A 14,672-nucleotide genomic window follows, 5' to 3' on the forward strand; every position below is an offset into this window, starting at 1 on the left:
GATGAGCTGACAGCTTGGTGAATAAAGTACATTTTACATTATGTGTATGGGTGCTTTGACTGTCTGTGTACCTGTGCACCACGTGCATTCCTGTTCCTTTGGAGGTCAGGAGAGGGTTTCAGATCCCCAGGGGCTGTTGTTATAGGTCTACAGGTCCTTGAGCTGGAAATCAAACTAGAACCTCTAAGAGGTTTGCTCTTAACCACTGAGTAGTCTACAACACACACACACACACACACACACACACACACACACACACACACACACAGTTAAGTGTTTATCTTACAAGCATAATAGCCTAAATTCAATCCCTCCCTGCAGAAAGCTCTATTAAGTGGTATACTCTTGTGATTCCAGCCCAAAAGAGGCAGAATCAAACAGATCCCTGAGCCTCTCTAGACAGCCTTGCCTAGTTGCTCTAGGCCAATAAAGATCCCAATTCAAAAAAATGTGGAAGGCATTTGAGGAACAATATCTGAGGTTGTTGCTTAGCCTCCACTCATTTACAGACATGTATGCACGTGTATGACACATACTCTGGTAGAGATGAGCCATCAGTAACCTGGAAACTCAGAGTGTTTATTCTGTACAGCACAGATGATCAGGAGGTGGGTTAGTTAAACTGCAGCTTCAGGTTGGAGTCATCCCTGAGGAGGAAATCGCCGTTAATAGTTTCTAAATACACTGGTTTCAGCTGAAGGTTAACTGTTAGTAAGCTTCTATGCCCAAACCAGGGGAAGGCTTGGCCATTCCTCTAAGCCTAACTCAGGAAAGGCTTGGCCTTTCCTCTGAGCCTGAACCAGGCACGGCTTGGCCGTTTCCACTGACATGGCCATGCTCATGTCAATAATACAAATTCACCAAGGACTTCATCTACTCCTCACACAGAATAATTATTTTTCCCTCTTGAGCAGTCAGTCTTGTGAATGTCTTCCAGGAAGATATCTTTTATATGCCATTAAACTATAATAAATTACAATATTAGGGTTAAGTTAAAATTCACAACTTTTAACTAATAATGTTTGTGTTGATATAAATGAACACCTCATTTAGTGTATTCCATGCAAAGACAAACTTTTCTCTTGAGGCTTTGTTTTTTCAGTTTGGCTTCCTGCTTCATGACCATAGTCTACATTTCACAGATTCAATAACATTATAGTAGCATGATTCTTCTTATCCCTTTTCCTGTGAACATGTAAAATTGGAAAGGAAAAAATAAAATTATCATTTTTAGACATTATTTCTTATATTAAAAAACTCAAAGTAATCTGAATTATATGAAATAATAGGCTAGTTCAACAAGGCACTGTATGTAAAATTAATGTAGGAAAGTCAGGTATGTTGGTGGTCACCAACATGATTAGAAAGGAAACACAATTAAACAAAACATTCAAAACGTTCAAGATCCCTATAGGCGACATTCATGAATCTTTATTAAATCTTTATGGAATTCTGACTTCTCTACCCATGTCTTCTATTCTTTTTTCACACCACCCTGCCTTCATTAATTTACAACGTTTTTGTTTTCCAGAGCAGCGAGGGAATGAATACTAGAAAACAAGAAAAGGATTTTATAGGATCCTACTTAGCTGACTCCATCCCCACTGATGGAAATGAGGGTAGATCTCATAAATAACCTGTGAAATTATTGTGCATAAGGCAAAAAAAATGCAAAGTCCCTCAAAAGAATTTACAGAGAAAGAGAACATAAAGTTCACTTATAGCCCAAATTTGCAGACAGTGACACTTGGAGTCAACATAATTCAATAAGCATTTGTTGGTAGACTTTGCCTCATTCATGACAGTGTTTAACATGAAAACTATGCAAAATACATTATCTCATTGAGCTTCAAGGTCTGTCATGTGGGGGGGGGTATACACACATAGGATGTCTATGTCTGTATATAGAACAGCAACAGTGAGGCAGAAAGCGATGTGCCCTATGGAAGATACCTGGAAAGATGGAATAAATGCTGATTCTTTTCTTTAAAAAGAAAACTATCTGATACATTACAAAATTAAGTAAAAAAAAGAAATAGAAAAACAAAGTTAATATTAATGGCATTCTCCTCTTTTCTCAAATATATTTTATGTACATCATTATAGGCATTTCTCTATACTTCTCTTTAATCTATGGACATCTGGCTGGGTCATAGTTGAGACTCTTTTAGGTCCAGATGGTCCGTAGTTCCTTTCTAAAGCACAAGCCCTGACCCAGATGTGTCCTGGTGATTATGGAAAGCTGTAGGCACGAGATAAAACCTCAGAGGAATGTCCTCCTGGGCAAAACAAGGCCACATAGGCAGGAACTGCGGAAGACAGAACTCTGATAAACGGATAAAAGATGCTGATTGCAGAAATGTGTGGAAGGAAGAGCTCAGAAAAGGGTTCAAAAGATACTATTTTTTCAAGTTATGCTTGCAATGCTATCTCTAGTAGCTAGCTAAACAATATATAAGCAGCTGTGGGAAAAATAAAAACTCTTTATTCTTGAAATGAACCCAGAGTCTTGTGTCTCAGTCTACCATGACCCTCCTTTCTAGATCCCCATGATGCTCACAGCTGTGCTGATGGCAGCATCTGTTAGATGAAGATGTAGTCCCCGGCAGTGTGAACATCTGGAACTGAGAAATATCACATTTCACAGCTACCTGGAGAGGATTAGAGGGTAAGCATTTAGTATCTATAGTAGGTTAGGAGTCACATTAAGAAAAGCCTGGACAAAAATCTTGATCAAATTCTGATGGTAGGTCATAAAGTAAGAACAGAAGAGAGCATTTGAAAATAAGATTGAAAAGCCATGATCAGATGAAAAACTTCCCTCTCTCTTCCTTAAGATCCTCAATGTAAAACTTGAAGAGGCAACTGGGGCAAAAAGTTTGACTTCCACATCAGTTGTCTCTTAGGACTGGAGTTTGAAACCCTGCCACCAACATTTTACTCCAGATGACATGTAGATGATTTTTATAGTTATCCTCAGTCCAATTTTTTCTCCAACCATGCAAAATATATGCTACTACCTACTCAGTGTGAGTAAAACAGTAGCAAATTGTACATCTAGGATAACATTGTCTTTGTAAAGATGTGTTTGATGAGTACAGTTATACATGTATATTTCCTGACTCATCCGTCATTCAGGGAAGATGTGATATTTCTCAGTTCCAGATGTTCACACATTTAGAAAGTCTTCTACATACTCCCCTCTTTCCCCATCCCCCATCCCCCCCCACTTCCCCTCCACCCCACTCTCCCATCCACATCTCAGAGAGGATAAGGCTTCCCATGGGGAGTCAGCAAAGTCTGGCATATCAAGTTGAGGCAGGACCAAGCCCCTCCCCCTGTATCAAGGCTGAGCAAGGTATCCCTCCATAGGCAATGGGCTCCAAAAAGCCAGTTCTTGCACTGGGAATAAATCCTAGTCCCACTGCCAGGGGCCCCACAAACTGCCCAAGCCATACAACTGTCACCCACATTCAGTGGGCCTAGTTTGGTCCCATGCAGATTCCCCAGCTGTCAGTCCAGAGTCAGTGAGCTCCAACTAGCTCAGGTCAGCTGTCTTGTAGGTTTCCCCAACAAGATTCTGACCCCTTAGCTCATCCCTCCTCCCTCTCTTCCAGTGAACTCTGGGAGCTCTACCCAGTGTTTAGATGTGGATCTCTGCCTCTGCTTCCATCAGTTACTGGATGAAGGTTCTATGATGACAATTAGGGTTGCCATCAATCTGATTACAGGGGAAGGCTAGTTCAGGGACCCGCTCCACTATTACTTGGAGTCTTAGTTGAGTTCATCCTTATGGGTTCCTGAGATTTTTCCCTAGCACAAGGTTTCTCCCTAACCCCATAATGGCTCCCTCTATTAAGGTATCTTTCCAGCCGGGCAGTGGTGGCTGACACCTTTAGTCCCAGCACAGCACTAAGGAGGCAGAGGCAGGGGGATCTCTGTGAGTTCCAGGCCAGCCTGGGCTACAGAGTGAGTTCCGGGAAAGGTTCCAAAGCTACACAAAGAAACCCTGTCTCAAAAAAAAAAAAAAAGTTATCTTTTTCCTTGCTCTCCCTTTCTGTCCCTCTCCCAACTCAATCATCTCCAGAGTTCTATCATGCTCTCTTGCCACCTCCCTTTACCTCCTCCCCCTCCCTCCTCACACTCCCAATTTACTCAGGAGATCTTATCTATTTCCTCTTCCTAGGAGGATCCATGCAAGTCTCTCTTAGGGTCATCCTTGTTACCTGGCTTCTCTGTTGTGGATTGTAGCCTGTTTATCCTTTGCTTATGTATAGTATCCACTTAAGAGTTAGTACATACCATGCTTGTCTTTTTGGGTCTGGGTTACCTCACTCGAGATGTTTTTTTCTAGTTCCATTCATTTGCCTGCAAATTTCATGATGTCATTGTTTTTTATAGCTGAATAATATTCCATTGTGTAAATGTACCACATTTTCTTTATCCATTCTTCAGTTGAGGGGCATCTAAGTTGTTTCCAACTTCTGGCTATTACAAATAATGCTTCTATGAACATAATTAAGCAAAATTCCCTTGTGATATGAATGTGCATTCTTTGGGTATATACCCAAGAATGGTATGAAAGCAAAGCTATCTTTTTATAGAGTATCAACTTTTAAAAGTGGGGAAATCTTTTCAGATATGTCAAGAATTACACTGGTCACTTTGGCAACAGTTATATTTAAGGATTGTATTGGGGACTATGGGGGTCCAGCCCCTCGATAGTCCCCTCCCAGGGTCTGGGAAGAATCTACAAGCAGATGATAGTTAATCTTTGAAGAGAAGAAATGAATCTATGTACACAAAACTCCTTAGTCCATACACTTTATTATTCTGTGACAGTTCTCTCTCTACAAGCTTATACTCTGCTCTCATTTTTAGCTCCTTTCTTGCCCAATTTCTCTTTACATTTATCTGCTGTCCCCTCCAGGTTCTACCTTAATTCCTTCATCTAGTTCTGCCCCTTCTAGGTTCTCATCCATCTAGTTCTTTCCCATATCAGCTCCTCTCCCATCTCCTTCTCTCTCATCTTGTTCTTCCTCATCTTGTTCTTCCCCACCTGACTCTTCCTCATCTTCCATCTCGTTCCTCTAGTACTCTCTTCTAGCCCTTCAATCTAGTTCTTCCCCATCTCAGTTTGTTCCTCTCAACTTCTTACCCATCTAGTTCTTCCATTCTCTTCTCTCTTCTTCGTCCTTCCGTGCCCTGGGAGTCCCGTTATATATGCACTTACAAGCAGTAATCCCTTGGCAGTGCAAAGCCAGGCTTCCAGGGTCAAATGGAGGGGTGATAAGAATCACATAGAGGGGCAGTAATTGTTAATTATCATTTGCAACCCAAAAGGGAAGTGACTAATGGGGAAATGAATTAACTAAAGGCTAAATTCAGGTAATATCTAAGAAGAGGGATGTTAATGTGTTCCACTATAATCTTAAACGTGATTGGTAGAAAATGTTAAGCCTCTATAAGTTGCTAGGTCAAGGGGAGAAAATAAAACTGCCTTCTTTTTTCCTGTGGCTCCTATCTGTCCAAGCTATCTACAGTTTTTCTGCAGGTGGAGAAAAGTGTGCTCGGTGGCTAGCAACCTGTGTACAGCTAGATGCCTCTGGTGATAGTTAAAAGGAGATCTGGAACTAGAGGTAAAGTTTGGGAAAGGAGGAAGTTAAACTTAATTGGCACATCCATCAGGCCTTCTCAAACAGGTAGCCTGGATGCTTAAGTTTGTTCTTAGAGAGTACAGAGGTATCTCTGATAAGGTACTTTCTTCCATCTGGGGATGGACCTGGCCAGATGCTGCTGCCAATGATGATAATTACAGGGATGCTTGAACTGGGGTTCAGGCGGAGCATAGCTGTTAGTGCAGAAGGTTATCTAAATATTCCTAGAAGTAAGGAGTTAGAGGTCTATAAAGTTAGTAAAGCTGTAAGAAAGGAGGGTCCGAGCTAAATTATGTAAAGCTATTACTTAACGTCCACCTGACCTAGACCATGTGGAATTTACCTTAAATCAGGAGACTTGCATGTGGACTGTCATTACTGTTAGTCCTTGAAAGTGGCTAAGGGAGATATCTGGTTCCAGAGGAAGCCTTTCCTGAGGCTGTTCTCCAAATACCTGGAATGTGTATGTCCAGAGGGTGATCAGTCCACACTGTTAGCCCTTCTTAGGGAAAAATCAATGGAAAAACTATGAAGGGACACATGATTTTCATAACAGAATACAGCTGATATATAACAAGCCAAGAAACACCAAAAGTTCCTTGGAATTTGGCTTCCTCTAGAGGAATTCTTTGAACCCTCCAGGTAGTGACTTTTCCATAACCAGCTGAGTTCTTATGATACATTCCTGCGGCCCACAGCAGGATTGTATGCTCAGTTTCTTCTGCCAAACTCATTGATCAGTCAAGTCATTCACCTCCCATGGAAAGCAAACACACACACACACACACACACACACACACACACACACACACACACACACGTTTTTCTGTGATAATATTCTAGATATTTCTTCCTCCCTAAGGTACAAAAAGCATGGGGGAGAGGATGCTGCCTTTCTAGCTGTGTATGGGGTGAACAGATAGTCATATTTGGCAGGGGCAGTTTCCACTCAACAGCTTAGTGTGATAATTAGCATGTAACTGTTAGTACCCAAAACTAACTTAGTTTATTTTAGACAAGGAAAAAACATTGTATGGGCACAATAGTGGAAGTGGAAAGCTTTTGAAATGTTTCTTGAACTTAAAACTCTGTTTATTTCTATCTAGCACACAAAATGGCAGACTACTATGAAGGAAAAAAGATCACAAATTCAAATGTGAAATAAAAGCATTGATTCATCAAACACATGGGATACACTGACTTGTCAGGTGTACTAGTCATGTGTTCAAGTTTTTCTAAAACATTTAGAAGTGAATTATAAATTCTTATAACTTCAGATTTCAATGTAGAACCTTAGTAATCTTCATTAAGCCAAAATATACTTTTTCATCCTTTCTCTTCATAAGAATAAGAATTTCAGGGGCTCTCTGGTTACATCTAATAAATACATTAGTTCTTCAAGGAACATAAAAAATAATCTAAAATGTATTTTCTATGTTAATGACTCTTTTAAAAATATTTTTACTGAAACATAATTATATGCTTTTCCCTTTCCTCCATCCAACCTCTTCTATGCATGTTCTCACTCCCCCTCAAATTGATGGCCTCTTTTTCATCAATTATTGTTGTTACATATAAATACAAATAAATATATAAATAACAAGATCATGACAAGACATGCATTAATTATTTTGTTTTGTTTTCTTTTGTTTGGGTTTTTGTTGTTTTGTTGTCATTGTTTTGAGGCAAGGTCTCTCTATGTAACACTGGCTATCCCGAAACTCACTATGTAGATCAGACTGGCCTTGAACTTGGAAAGATACACTTGCCTCTACTTCGCAAGTGCTGGGATTAAAGGTATGAGCTATGCTACTTAGCAGCATTCATGGTTCTTAATACCACCATCACTAGCACTTAACTCCACTTAATTAGAAAACAGTGATTTTAAAGTGTTTTAATAAATTTAAATAAATTTCTTCGGGTACCTTGTTAAGAAACCAGAAGTAATTGGGAAATATGAAAAGTATCTAAATGGATCATATTCTTATTGGCCAAAGAGTAACAAGGAATTACTCGTAGGTAAAGGAAGATTCATGATACTAGACTTCAAGAGATTCACAATTAGTAGATGGAAGTCACAAAAGGCACTGCCGTGTGTAGTGTGAATCTTAAAAGTTCTTATTAATAAAATCAAACCTGAGGCCAGTTATTGGGGTGAATACTGGAAGATCAGAGAGACAGAACAAGCCACAGCTAACCTCACCTGGCCAACTTCTCAGCTAATCTTGTTTCCTCAGACGGGAAGCCTCTGTGACCTCATATCCGAATGGCTCTCAGCTGAACTGTGCTGCTCAAAACCTAAAAGCTTAACCAGCCAAATGCTTACCAGGCCAGATGCCTCTAGTTTCTGGTCCTCATGCCTTACATACCTTTCTGCTTTCTACCATCACTCCCTGGGATTAAAAGGTCACTCCCTGGGATTAAAGGTGTGTGTCACCACGCCTGGCTCTTTCCAATGTGGCCTTGAACTCACAGAGATCCCAGATGGATTTATGCCTCTGTAATGCGAGGATTAAAGGCGTGAATGCCACCATTTTCTAGCCTCTGTACCTAGTGGCTGTCTGTTCTCTGACCCCAGATGAATTTATTAGGGTGCACAATATTTTGGGGAACACAATACCACCACAGCCGTGTGCTACATTTTATAACAAAATAACATTAGATTTCAAAGGAGTATTTTATTAGCAGGACTTGTCAAACATGCAGAGATTAAGAACTAACTTTATTCTATGAAGTTATAGTAGATGGCTTACTTATTTGGATTGTTAAGTACTAGAAAAAAGAGAAACATCTATTTTTATTTGGTAGTGAATTTGTGTCCTAAGAGAACATATTCAGAAAAGAACTCATATTAGTAGTGATGTTGAAGAAAAAGCTGGTTTAAAAATCAAGACATTCTTTTGAAGAAATTTATGTTTGAGAACAAAAGGTATGGTGCTAAGATGAATAAATGAAAACTATTAACTATAGTGTTTAAGGTTCTAAATAGTTTTCAAAGTATTGTATTTTTAAAAGATTTATAAAGAAAGTTCTGCTAACAAGAGAAGAGAGTTTAGTATTGGCTGTAAGAGATTTATGAAAATAATTTTTTATATTTTTCAATTATTTTCAAGAAAATTAAAGGTAAATGCATCTTTCAGGGAAAAATAATCTCTTTATATAAAGCTGTAAGAAAAAATAGAAAGCAGAATTTTTTTAAACCAGATTATATGGTGATATTTTATTTGTGCTGAAATGTGATTTTATTTGTATGTTAATAAATAAAGTTACCTGGGAGTCAGAGCTAATAGCAAGCCATAGCAGAAGTCTGGCAGTGGTAGCACATGCCCTTAATCCTGATCACATGACAGGCAGATCTCTGTCTGTTCAAGGACACCACCAGCATGGAGACACACGCTTTTAATCTCAATACCAACCATAGAGACCTGGAGGTCTGTATAGACAGGCAGTGACAAGGAGGTCATGTGGTTGGGTTTACAACCAATGAGAAGGCAGAACAGAAAGTCAATAAAATGATAGATACACAGGAAGTAGGTCTCTTTCTCAGAGGGAAGGAGGGCAGCGGCAGCGAGGGGTAAGAAGGTGGTTTTACTCTCAGCTCTTAGCTACTGCTCTGACCTCTGGGGCTTTTAACTCTGCATTTGGCTCTGAGTTTCTTATTTAGTAAGACCATTACATCTACAAGATTAGTTACTGTGAAAAATATTATAATGGAGATAAAGATTAAATGGGATAGTCAAGAATGCTTTCCTAAGGTGAGATCTGAATTGAGATCTGAAGGAAGCAGCATTGTAATGATTAGGCGCAGAGGAAGAAAATTCCAGACACACAGAAGAAGAGCAAATGTCCTCATATGTCTGAGAAGTATCAAGAGGACCTGTGGGTGGACAGAAGAGCACTGCAGGGTGGCAGTTAGGGAAATCGTGCTTTGGTAATAAAACTAATGGATTTAAAATCTTTTTTATTCCTGTTTTAGGCATTGATCCCAGAATCCAGAGCCTGTGCTTATGAGCAAGACCTCTACCACTAGCCTATATTCCCAACCCTAGAATTTTATTGTAAGAGCATAAAAAGTCATCAATGAATTTTAAGCAGATGATAGATAAGATTTCTTTCATGTTTTCACAAGTTCACATTGGCTTCTTGGTTTAAAAAAAAAAAAAATAGAATGCCTGAAAGACAGGAGACTAAATGAAGAAGTCAAGATGGTTTTTAATGAGTTTGAATGGCGGAGATAGAAAGATGAATACTAAACACATATTTGGTGAGAGGACCGGCAGGATTTCCTGATACATTAGACACAGAGTTAAAAGAAAGAAGAGATTCAAAGACAGTGAGAAATGGCTACATTATGTTACCATCTCTCCTGGTTGATGCCCAACAACTTGTAGATCAATCTAAATCACTTAGGAGCAAAACCTACCCCGGAAAACTATATTGCCAGGCCTCTTTCCCTGCTCATGTTTGACCAGTGACTCTGTCCTAGTTGGTATATTATGCCAGCAGGATTGCTTTCTTCCTTCATCTCAAATATTGAGTGAAAGAGTATGAGATTCTCTCTCACCTTTCCATGCTCTCGATTAGTTAAAGAATGTCCACTTCCAGGCAGAAGGAAAAGCCCTAAGAGAGAAAACTGTACCAAAAAAAGTCTCCTTTCCATTCTTCTCTTCTTCCTGTAACTCCTATGAGGTCAAAAACACTTGAGAAATTTGCATGAGTGTCATATAACGTCCATCTGGAAAAGATACCTTTATCTGCACTACATTTCTTTGGCCAGAACTTACCCTTTCATACCCCTGTAATTATAAGGGGACCGGCAAGGTAAAAGAGTAAATGCAATGTTTGATCTGTGTCTATCAGTGAACATGATTCACACACCCAGCCACCTGCTGCACCTAATTTCAGCTTTCTTTTGCAAGGTTGCTTTTAAGTTCAAGATAAATATTATCCTCGGATAAAAGCAGCTCTACTGTTTGTGGTTGTAAATGAATATTGCAATATCATTATAAATCTTTGTGAGTATGAGATCGTTATGAGTATATCCTTAATAAAGAGTTTGTATAGGATGAGAAAACACCTAGACTTTGCTTCTTAAGAGTAAAGTACAAATAACTAGAAAGGTGAAGTTTTTAAAAAATCCAAAAATGACTGCAGCTAAGCTTCTCTATGTGTTGATACTGGCTAGCCAACTTCCATTGACAGGTGTCCAATTATAAAATCCCTATTGCACCACAGAGTCTTGGCTAACAGATGTCCTGCAACTTTAAATAGTATTAACAGAAGGTAATTAGAACTCACTGTAAAATGTCCTTTCAAATGTGTCACTGTCTTTGGGAAATGTAAGGAGGTAGCACCATCTGGTGGTATAATTTTAGACATTTGTTAAGATTGGTATTATCATCGATGAAATTTTTTTCCAAATAAGAACTTTCAGAGAACTTGGATTTGAGACTTGAGAGACAAAAACCCTCTTTTCAAGAAATAGGATAAATAGAAGGTTCAGAACTTTTTGACGTGTCACTTCTGAAGGATAACTACTCAAATGAAGCCCGGGTTAATTAAAATAGGCTCTGGCAATGGTGTGATGTTTATTCATAATTGCTAATCATTCTCATCAAACAACCAAGTGCCCTCATTTTTAAAAAAGTTTACTTTCAGACCAAAGTCCTTAGGTCTTTGTGAATCCGAGTCACTGAGCATCATTAGGAAATGGCCAGCAGGGGGCCCTTCACACCTATGGGATAGTCTGCTGTTGGTTTTGTTGTCGGTTTTTTGTTGGCTTGTTTTGTTTTAATTCGTCAGCAATAGAAATGAGTGGCTGCATATTTTGACAAAGACAATGAAAATAATGTCTCAGAACCTCGTTCCTTCAGCAGACATTTTTCTTGAAAGTTTAACCTTGCTTTGAGAAATTAATCTTGGGATATTAGTTGATCATTGTTGAGAAATTAACTTGGAGCAGATACGTTAATTACTTAACTATCAGCCACCCACCCCCTGAAGTGCCCTCCCCCCTTCCCGAAGCAACCATTCTTCAGCTTTCTGTCTTTGTAGATTTTCAAACATTAAAAACCTTGACTGGAAGGTGGTGGTGGTGCACACCATTAATCCCAGCACTCGGGAGGCAGAGCCAGGCGGATCTCTGTGTGTTCGAGGCCAGGTTGGTCTACAGAAAAAACTTTGCATGAGTAGAAATCCATTTGTATGAATGGAATCACAAATAAAGAGGGTCATCTGTGACTAGAAGTTTTAATTTAACACAGTGTTTTCAGGATCATTCATATTATAGTACGAATGCAAGCTCATTCCTTTTTGTGATTAATTACTGTTTACTTAGATGTTGTCTTGTCTTATCCCAGGCTGTCCTCATTTCTGATCTGCTTCAGACTACTATATGCCAGAGTTAGTAAAGTTTAACCTCATCATGTCCAGCTCTAAGGACTGAGTTTTTACTAGTCAAGCAAGTGTGGACTCGAAGTCTTGATATTTAACACTTCACTGTATCTATGAAAAACACCGTGGCAAATAAAACCTATGACAAGATGAATTATATATAATTAAATTCCAAAAGTAGTTTACAGAAGAAACACACAGGTACTTTACCCAAATGCACAATGATAAGAAAAGACAGACCTAATAATTAAAACTTTTATTCTGTTCCTAATAATGGTGATAAAAGGCACATAAACTAGGCAGTTGCTGTATGCTATGTAGTATACCTGGGCAATTAATGCAATTTATGTAAAAATTTTCAGCATTTTTTTCCTGTTGTGCTTTACAGTTAAAGAATGAGGTCAAGGTTCCATGGTCCATATATCCAGAAAAAGGATTAGAAGGAGTCATTTCAAAGCCATCACCCAATTTAAAAATTAAACTGGATTATATACAAAAAGAGAATAAAAATGAAGTTTGGGGTAAGTGGCCAAGCCATGGAGTTGATTCCATGGATGGGTATATAAAGAGAATGTGACTTGGTTATGTAGCAATTTCTTTGGAATTTAAACATTCAATCCTTAAGACTCAAGAAATAAGCAAAGTTTCAGGGTCCAGGAAGAAAGCAATTTATAAGTCTCAGGAAGTTCCTAAAATTTGCCTGATTCACAGACTTTCTCCTCAAGGTTTCATGAGCAGTACAGACTACTGAAGAGTGAGGCTCCAATCTGTTAAAGTATCTGGAAGTCATACAGGGAGCTCTAGAAATGCAACTTTCACGAATAGTTCTCTAGCTGGTGTGAGCTTTCCAGTGTCTCTTCCTCTGAGTGACCCATGGCCCTGTAAGTAACTTCTTATCCATTCTGTAAGTGACCCCACCAAAATCATTGCTTGCTACAGTAGAATAATTACCTTGGTCTGTCTTTAGTTCCCTGTCTGAGGTAAGTTCATATTTTCTCACATCTCTCCCAGAAACTTACACTACACAACAGGGTTTCTTCAGGTACTTAAACTCAGCATTTTAGGGCCATTAAATTCCAGTATGGGAAGGAATGTATGAATAAGGATGAGAATTGGCCATTAATGGATATGTCCTAAGTATCTCGTAGAAAATAATTGTGAGTAAGCAGTCAGCAGAAAAAGACATTTTGAGTGGACATCATGGTAACCATCCCATGGAAGCTAACTCCAATAGCTAAAACAAAAGCAGAATTCAAGCAGTAATGAGCATTTAAAAGAATAAGCCACTACCCGTATTTATAAAAGATGGGTACCAAGGAAGCCAAGGGAAACATCTGTGGATCAAAGTTTATACTCTCCCATTTCTTAAAATAGTATAAGCCTACAGAGTTCATAAACTTCAAAAAAGTTAGCTGCCATTAGTAACTCACGTTGGACTTACCATTGAGATTGATGCGTTGTAATTGGAAGTGGCTTCCTTTAGAAAATGAAGTCACATAAAACCCTTTCATCTTGAATGCCAAGGAGTTCTTCATGCCTTTATATACACAGTAACTCAGTCATATCACACATTATCAAAGTTCTATTATCTCCTTTTCACAGAAAATGAAATTAGCCCTTAAAGTTGAACTACTCTGCATCTGTTTCCATCAGTCACTGGATGAGAGTTCTATCATGACAGGGTGTTCGGCCATCCGATCACCAGAGTAGGTCAGCTCAGGCACTCTCTCGATCATTGACAGTGGAGCTCCAGGAGTCCAATTAGCGAGAGAGAGGAGGGATTATATGAGCAAGAGATATTGAGACCATGATTAGAAAAAGCACAGGGACAAATAGCCAAACTAGTGAAAGCATATGAACTGTGAACCAATGGCTGAGGAGCCCCCATGGAACTGGACCAGGCCCTCTGGATAAGTGAGACAGTTGATTAGCTTGAACTGTTTAGGAGGGCCCCAGGCAGTGGAACCAGGACCTGTCCTTGGTGTACGAGCTGGCTTTTTGGAGACTGGGGCCTGTGCTGAGACACTTTGCTCAGCCTTGGTGTAGGGAGAAGGGGACTGGACCTGCCACAACTGAATCTACCAGACTGGGCTGACTCCCCAGGGGAGACCTTGCCCTGGACAAGGTGGGAATGGGGAGTGGATGGGGGGATGGGAGGAGGGAGAACAGGAGAATCTGTGCCTAATATGTAAAATTAAATTAATTATAAAATAAAAATATTTTTTTAAAAAGTTGAGCTACTCACTTATGTTCACCCAAGTCATAAGCCTTTCTAAATATGAATAATTTAGGACTTTCTGAGTTGTCAGTATCATGAAAAACAACACATCCACACATCTTGAAAACCAGTTCAAAGCCAGGCAGCAGTGGCACACATCTTTAATCACAGTACTCAGGAGGCAGAAGCAGACAGATCTCTGTGAGTTCAATGCCAGCCTGGTCTACAGAGCAAATCCAGGACATCCAGGGATACACAGAGAAACCCTGTCTCAAAAAAAAAAAAAAAACCTAATTCAAAAAGCCTGTTAGATAAGCAGATGGTGACCTAACAAAAACAGAACATATAATAGAATCTATTCTTGAAAATAAACACATTGATATTCAATTATATGTATAATACAA

The sequence above is a fragment of the Peromyscus leucopus genome, chromosome 3 (genome assembly GCF_004664715.2).
Source record: "Peromyscus leucopus breed LL Stock chromosome 3, UCI_PerLeu_2.1, whole genome shotgun sequence".
In the NCBI taxonomy this organism is placed as follows: domain Eukaryota; kingdom Metazoa; phylum Chordata; class Mammalia; order Rodentia; family Cricetidae; genus Peromyscus; species Peromyscus leucopus.